Genomic DNA, 7,013 nt, shown 5'->3' on the forward strand with positions numbered 1-7,013 from the left:
CTGCTAGACATATGGATTCCTTTCTTTCCTCCACCCCAGAGACTGTGAGATCCTGTCTCTGACCTCTCTGTAAATACCTCCTTTAATCTCACCAAGGTTTTACTACTTGATGCAGCCAGGATCTACTCCTAAAAGTTCTCTCTGGCCTTGAGTTGGACCTACATTAGATGAAAATTTTACTGTATTTATTTTAAAAGTCAGTTATCTTACAATGCCTGGGTGTCTCAGTTGGTTGAGTGTCTGACTCTTGATTTTGGCTCAGGTCATTATCTCAGGGTCATGAGATCGAACACCATGTCAAGCATGATGCTGGACATGAAGCTTGCTTAAGATTCTCTTTCCCTCTGCCCCTACCCCACTTGTGCGTGTGCTCTCTCTCTCTCTCTCTCTCAGAAAAAAAAAAAAATAATAATAATAATAATAAAAATAAAATAAAAGTCAATTATCTTACCTTATAGACTCCACATATAATATTCTAGTACCCAAAGCAAAACTCTGTTGATTGATTTTGTAAAATCAAGCACATAGGAAGAAATAGAAGTAAATATTCTTGCTCTGATAATAATGAGGTCCAAAATGTTTTAGAAATAAGCAGGTTTTACTGAAGATGATTTTATGAAGGAATCTAGTAAAACTATCTTTTTCAGGTTTTGCTGCTACCTCATGATGTTAGTGATTTTGTACTTCAAGTTTAGAAGTCCTAACAATTGTTCCTACCTGCCCCACCCCTATAGCTCCTACCTCCCAAACACAATGTATGCAAATACTGTCAAGAAATAGTGTTTTTAGGGGTGCCTTGGTGACTCAGTTAAGTGTCCAACTCTTGGTTTTGGCTTAGGTCATGATCTCATGGTCAGGCTCTGTACTCAGCAGGGTGTCTGCTTGAGGATTCTGCCCCTCTGCCTCTCCCCCACTTGCTCTCTCTCTCTTTCTCTAGAATAAGTAAATCTTTAAGAAAATAATGTTTTTAGAGTTTTACTGCAGAGGAGCAGCCTCAGGGGCTACATATATGCAATCCAAGCTGAACCAGCTGTAACTGGTAAAGATCATATATTTAAATAAGATTTGAATGTTTTTCCAAGCATATATAGCATATAAAGAGATACTTATTCAAGAGTCAGACTAAATCTTGATAAAAGGAGAGTGAGTTGGAGACACTAGTGCCACAACCCACTTGCTCATTCCCACCTGCCCTTTCTCCATATGATGGATGTTCTTCTCCAGGCACATGTGACTAAGAAGATGGGACTCCTTCTTCCCTGAACTCTCAGTCAGGGGATACCATTTCTGATTTGAGAGGTAAAGGCACCCAGCATTTTTCATCTCCCTTAGCTCTGAATTGCAGAAGCTAAATTTCTGGCAGAAGTGGCTGTGAGGTAGGGGGTCTCCCTTCTTCTGCCCAACCCCCACTCATGGAACAATGGCTCTGCCTGAGAAGCAGCAGGCCAAGAATACTGCGGCATCAGTTGCCTGTGCCCCAGCTTGCTCATTGGATGAAGGTACCACACAGAGAGCAGCAACTTGAGAACACCAGAGATTACTGCCCCAGTCTAGGCCCTTATCCATGAGGCAGAGGTGTCACTCTAAAGAATGGACCACTGTACCCATCTTCAACTCTGGAGCAATGGATCAAAGATTTGGCTGGGGGAGAGGCAGTTCATAAAGAGAAAAATTTCAGAAGTCCTCCTGAAAGGAAATGACTTTATTTGAAACAGAGTAGGGAGAAATTTGAATTCCTGAAAGTGGAGACTTGGGAATAGGGTTTTTTGGTTTGTTTCGGGTTTTGTTTTTTTTGTTTGTTTGGGGTTTTTTGTTGTTGTTGTTTGTTTGTTTTTTAAAGAATGAAAGGTGCCTGAGTGGCTCAGTTGGTTAAGCAACTGCCTGCAGCTCAGGTCATGATCCTGGAGTCCTGGAATTGAGTCCTGCATTGGGCTCCCTCCCTGTTCTCCCTCTGACCCTCCCCGCTCTAATGGTCTCTCTCTTTCTCTCAAATAAATAAATAAAATCTTAAAAAAAAAGAGTGAAGAAAAGCAAACAGAGCCTCAGAAAAAATATACCATCAAGTATACCAATATATACAAAATGGGAGTACCAGAAGGAGAGGAGAGAGAGGAGTAGGAAAAGTATTTGGAGACATACTGACAGAAAACTTCCCAAATTCGATGAAAATCATTAATCTGTATATCCAAGTAGCAGTGACTTCAAGTATGGTAAACAGGAAGAGATCCATACTCAAACACATCATAGTAATAATGCAGAAAGACAAAGAATTTTTGAAAGCGGCAAGAGAAAAATTACTCATTGTACACAGGGGAATCCCAGGAAATAACTACTGACTTCTCATAAATACAGTAGCAGTCAGAAGGCAGTGATGACATTTTCAAAGATTTGAATGTTTAAAAAACAAGCAATATAAAACAACAACAACCCATTGAAGTGTCAATCAAGAATCTTATATCCAGCAAAACTATCTTTCAAAATTCTAGGCAAAATAAAGACCAGACTGAAAACAAAGAGTTTTTTGCTAACAAATCTGCTTTGCAAGAAATACTAAAGTTCTTCAGGCTGAAGGCAAGCGACGTAGAACATAATCCAAATCCTCATGAAAAATACACCACTAGGGATACCTGGGTGGCTCAGTAGGTTAAGCATCTGCTTTCAGCTCCTGTCATGATCCCAGGATCCTGGGATTAAGTCCGGCATCAGGCTCTCTGCTTCTCCTCTGCCTGTCACTCCCCCTACTTGTGCTCTCTCTCTCTCTCTTCCCATCTAACAAATAAATAAAAATAATACAATCAAATATCAATTATTCTTTTATAAAAGACAGTATAGATGGCTGTTTCTTCTCTTATCTTCCCAACTCCATACACAGTGACATTTTCTACAGTATCTCAGGTCAGATGCTCGGGAGTCTTCCATGATTCCTTGTTTTCCCTCATACCCCCACATCTAATATACTATGAAGATATGACTTCTTGTATGCCAATATGTAGGTTTTTTTTTTTTTTACCACCTTTTCCCATCTCTGTTTTAACCATATCAGCATGGCCTTCATTATTTCCTGCTTTCATATCTCTAGTATCCTTTAATTGTGCTCATCAGTTCCACTCTTTATCTTTCCAGCCCATTTTGGCCAGATAACACTAAGAAAACTTTCTTAAAATGTAAATTGGATCATGTTTCCTTTATTTAAAATTCTCCAATGACTTATTTTGCATTTAGAATAAGAATAATTAATTATGGCCTTCATTAATTATGGCTGCTTATTTTTCTGGCTTCCCCTGCACTATTAGGAATTTCCCTGTCTTCACAGGTCGGTGCACATTGCCTACTTATATTTATCACTTATGTCTTTGTCAAATCTCTGGTAATTGAGTATTGCTCATGATAGACAGATTTGTCCCCAAAGCCTCCATAGACCTTCATCATTCCAATATCCAGGAGATTTGTAGCACTTGGCTTAATCTAGTGGTAAGTGGACATGCCTATTGAAAGGAAAATCGTCTTTGCGTATGGCACTTAGAGAATGCTGAGCATTTTTCTGATGGAAGGTAATTTGTTGATATGCATGGTAGGGAGGAATAAGAACAGAAACAATGATATTATATAATGGTAGGGGCAGTGGTAGTTGTAGTAATAGCAGCCAACACTGTTGAACACTCCCTTTGTGCTAGATACCACCCAAAGTGTTTTATGGAGTTGGTATCATTATTATCTTGATTTTTACAGATACGGAAACCAGAGCACAGAGAAGTTAATATTTGACAGGGTCATGAAGCTGTATGTTATACTTCTTACACGCTTAATCACAACATGTATTTATCAAATATATTTGTCATTTTTTAATTTTTGCATTGCTGTACAGTCACAGCTACATGTTATTTGGTGGTAAAATGGCTGATCTAGTCTAAAATTAATTTTGCATGCTACTTATAAATCATGCTGTGCTTGGCATTTTTTATATAAAAGTGCAGAATTTCATGAATTTAAAAGGAGTCATCTTATGGAGTGAGTTAACTTCAATTCCCGTGAAATTGGAGCTACCAAATAATCAACCATGTTTGATTTAACAGATATGAAGCCTTTCTTTCCTCTACTACTGCTCTGTAAGGGGAGCTTTATCGTGAAAAATACATTATTTTGTGACACACTCTAGATTAATTAATGTCTATGCCTTTGTTCAAAATTAGATATCAAATCATTGTAATTGGCTCTTAAACATCTAGGCAGATAAAAATGTTCAGTTTAATGATTGCTCCTTTTAATAAGAGGAACAGTTCTCCCTTAGCGGTTTCAATTTTGGTACTTAGATTAAGGACTGGGAAAAAGTAACTGTAAAACATTATTGATACATTTTGTGAAATATAAGCTGATTCTTCAGCTTATATTCCTATTTTTTTTTCCAAAAAATCTTCCCTGAACTTTCAAATTCCCTCAGTCAGTAATGCTTCCTTATTTTATATTTTTTGTTTCCTTATTTTAATAGTCATATCATACTCGTAACCCATTTTGCTTTACATTTTATTTATATGTGTGTGTCTTATGTTCAGTATGAGATTATCGTGTCCTTTGAGTAGGAACCCTACCACATATATCCTTATATCCCACCTTCCACCCTCCTCTCAAGCTAAAAGTTACTGGTATGCCCAAAATGGGCAGTTTAAATTGTAGCAGTACTAAGCTAGTGTACAAATAAAATTTTATTTTTTAAATTTAATTAAAAACTTGTTATTTGAGTGTAGTTGATACCATATTATATTAGTTTCAGGCGTACAACACATGAAATTTTAGTTAGAAGTCCTAGCCCCAGAGATAGCAGGTGTAAGATGAGAATAGAGAAGTCAGCTGAAAAGGAAAAGAATAGAAACAAAAATACTGCTCTGTGAACACACCCTGTGTCATGAATGACCATTCCTGAAAGGATAGGGTAATCCTCAGATAATTGGAAAGGGTGAGTATTTGATGAGTCTCTCCTTTGTAGTGATGAGTAGTTTCCTCATCTTAATGCATTATTTCTTATTCTTCTGCTGACTCCTTTATCCAACCTGTTGGTTTTTGTCGTTAAGGGACATAATAAAAATAGAATCTGGAGTTTCCTTGATGGAAAAATAAGTGGTATTGCTATGGCTTTTTGTGAGTTAGTGCCTGTGGATCACCCTTAATCATGTTTTTTGTTTTATTGAACGTATACCCATTCTTGAACGTTGCATGTTGAGTGTTGTGGGATATTTTTTTCTCTTTATTTATTTATTTATTTTTATGGGGAAAAAAATGATGATTTAGGAAGAGCCAAGTAAATTGTGGTGAAGCCCTCAGTTCAATCGGCCTTTCAAGTTCTTGACAATCTGTGAGCTTTTGGTTTGAAGAAATCGAAGTACCTCAAAATGGCAGAACCTTCCTCTTTCCTCCAAGCTGGTGTCACTCAGCAAGACAAAGGAAATCATTACACCTAGAGTTTTAATCTATATCTTCTAAAGCTCCAGAATGAAAACTGCCAAACCTTCTAACCAAATTTTAGGACAGGTTTAACTCTTAAATACATGTCCCCCAGCCCAATAGTGTTTTGTCTGATATCCCTCTGTCATTTCCTCCTTTCCTTCATTCATCTACAAGCTGGCTCTTCCCTGTTTTCCCCTAATTGGGTCCTCTCTTATCCTTTTGCATTCTCCAATCTCTGTTGCACTTACTGTTTAAAATACATTGATGTAGTTCTCTTTTCATGTTTACATATATCCTTCTCGAACACATATTATTTTTCTATCTTGAATTTTCTTTTTTCTTTTTTAAAGATTTTATTTATTTATTTGACAGAGAGAGGGAGAGATCACAAGTAGGCAGAACAGCAGGCAGAGAGAGGGAGGAGCTGGCTCCCCGCTGAGCAGAGGGCCTGATGCGGGGCTCGATCCCAGGACCCCAAGATCTTGACCTAAGCCGAAGGCAGAGGCCTTAACCCACTGAGCCACCTAGGCGCCCCTATCATGAATTTTCTTAAGCACTGTCTTTGACTGAATGCTTTTCTTTTTTCATTGTTTTATCTTCTGTTAGGTTTCAGCTTACTTTAAAAAAAAAAAAAAATGTCACTGATGGTTAAATGAATTCTGGCTCCCATAGGGCAAAACCAGAATTCTAGTCACTTTACCTTCTTGCAGCCCCTACCCCGAATAGCATGATGTCTTTGCTTTTCATTACTAGTCAGTTCTTTTCTTCCTTTACATATGCCACAAAATGTTGATGGTGTCTCAGATCAGATCCTTTGATGAGAAGTCCTAGTGAATTGATCTTCACTTGCAAAAAAATTACAGGACCTCAAGAATTTTGTTAAATCTATCTGATTCTGTATTTGAAAGCATCGTTTCTGGTATTCCAGATTTGAGCAGTGTTCTTCCCAAGAGGAGGGACTGTTCTTATGTACCATGTCTGGCACACACTGCTAGTCCACAAATATCAGCTCCTGATGATGTTAATGGTGATGGTGATGGTGTGGGTGAGTGTTTTGAAGGCAAAAGGACAGAAGTGGGTAGAGAACAGAAACACCAGTAATGAGGTGGGGGTAGTGGGAGAGCGTGAGTCAGGAAGAAATAGCTGCTGGGACAGATGGATTATAACACATGTTAGTTTGTCTTCATCATCCTGCCTCTGGGTTTTAAAAGGAACCAATAGCACCACATTAAAGTATCCCAAAGCTGCACCGACTGTTTCACTGTCAAACCATCCAGACCACTTATACTCCCCTCTTTCATTCCTTGTGGGCACTGGTGGGCAGGGGCTCCTCCGTTGTGTTACCTTCAGTCACCCAACTCAAATGGAGTGGGGTCAGGGAGAGGGATAAAGGAAAGGTAGGTAAAAATGGAATGAACATTTAATTAACATTCCTGAGTACCTGCCAAATTTAACCTAATTCTGATAATAACTCTTTTACACATTCTCCTGGACCCACACACTGAAAAGTATGAGGACATAATATGCAGTTCTGTCCTGTCCTTCACTTCTTTAATCTTTGACGCTTGGGTATG

General features: G+C 38.3%; 1 protein-coding gene across 3 annotated transcripts in view; it reads left to right on the forward strand.

Moving 5' to 3' along the window:
- DOCK4 (dedicator of cytokinesis 4) overlaps positions 1 to 7,013 on the forward strand; it is a 431,597-nt gene that overhangs the window by 251,109 nt on the left and 173,475 nt on the right. The window lies entirely within an intron of this gene.

This window comes from Mustela erminea, chromosome 11 (assembly GCF_009829155.1).
Source record: "Mustela erminea isolate mMusErm1 chromosome 11, mMusErm1.Pri, whole genome shotgun sequence".
NCBI classification, from domain to species: domain Eukaryota; kingdom Metazoa; phylum Chordata; class Mammalia; order Carnivora; family Mustelidae; genus Mustela; species Mustela erminea.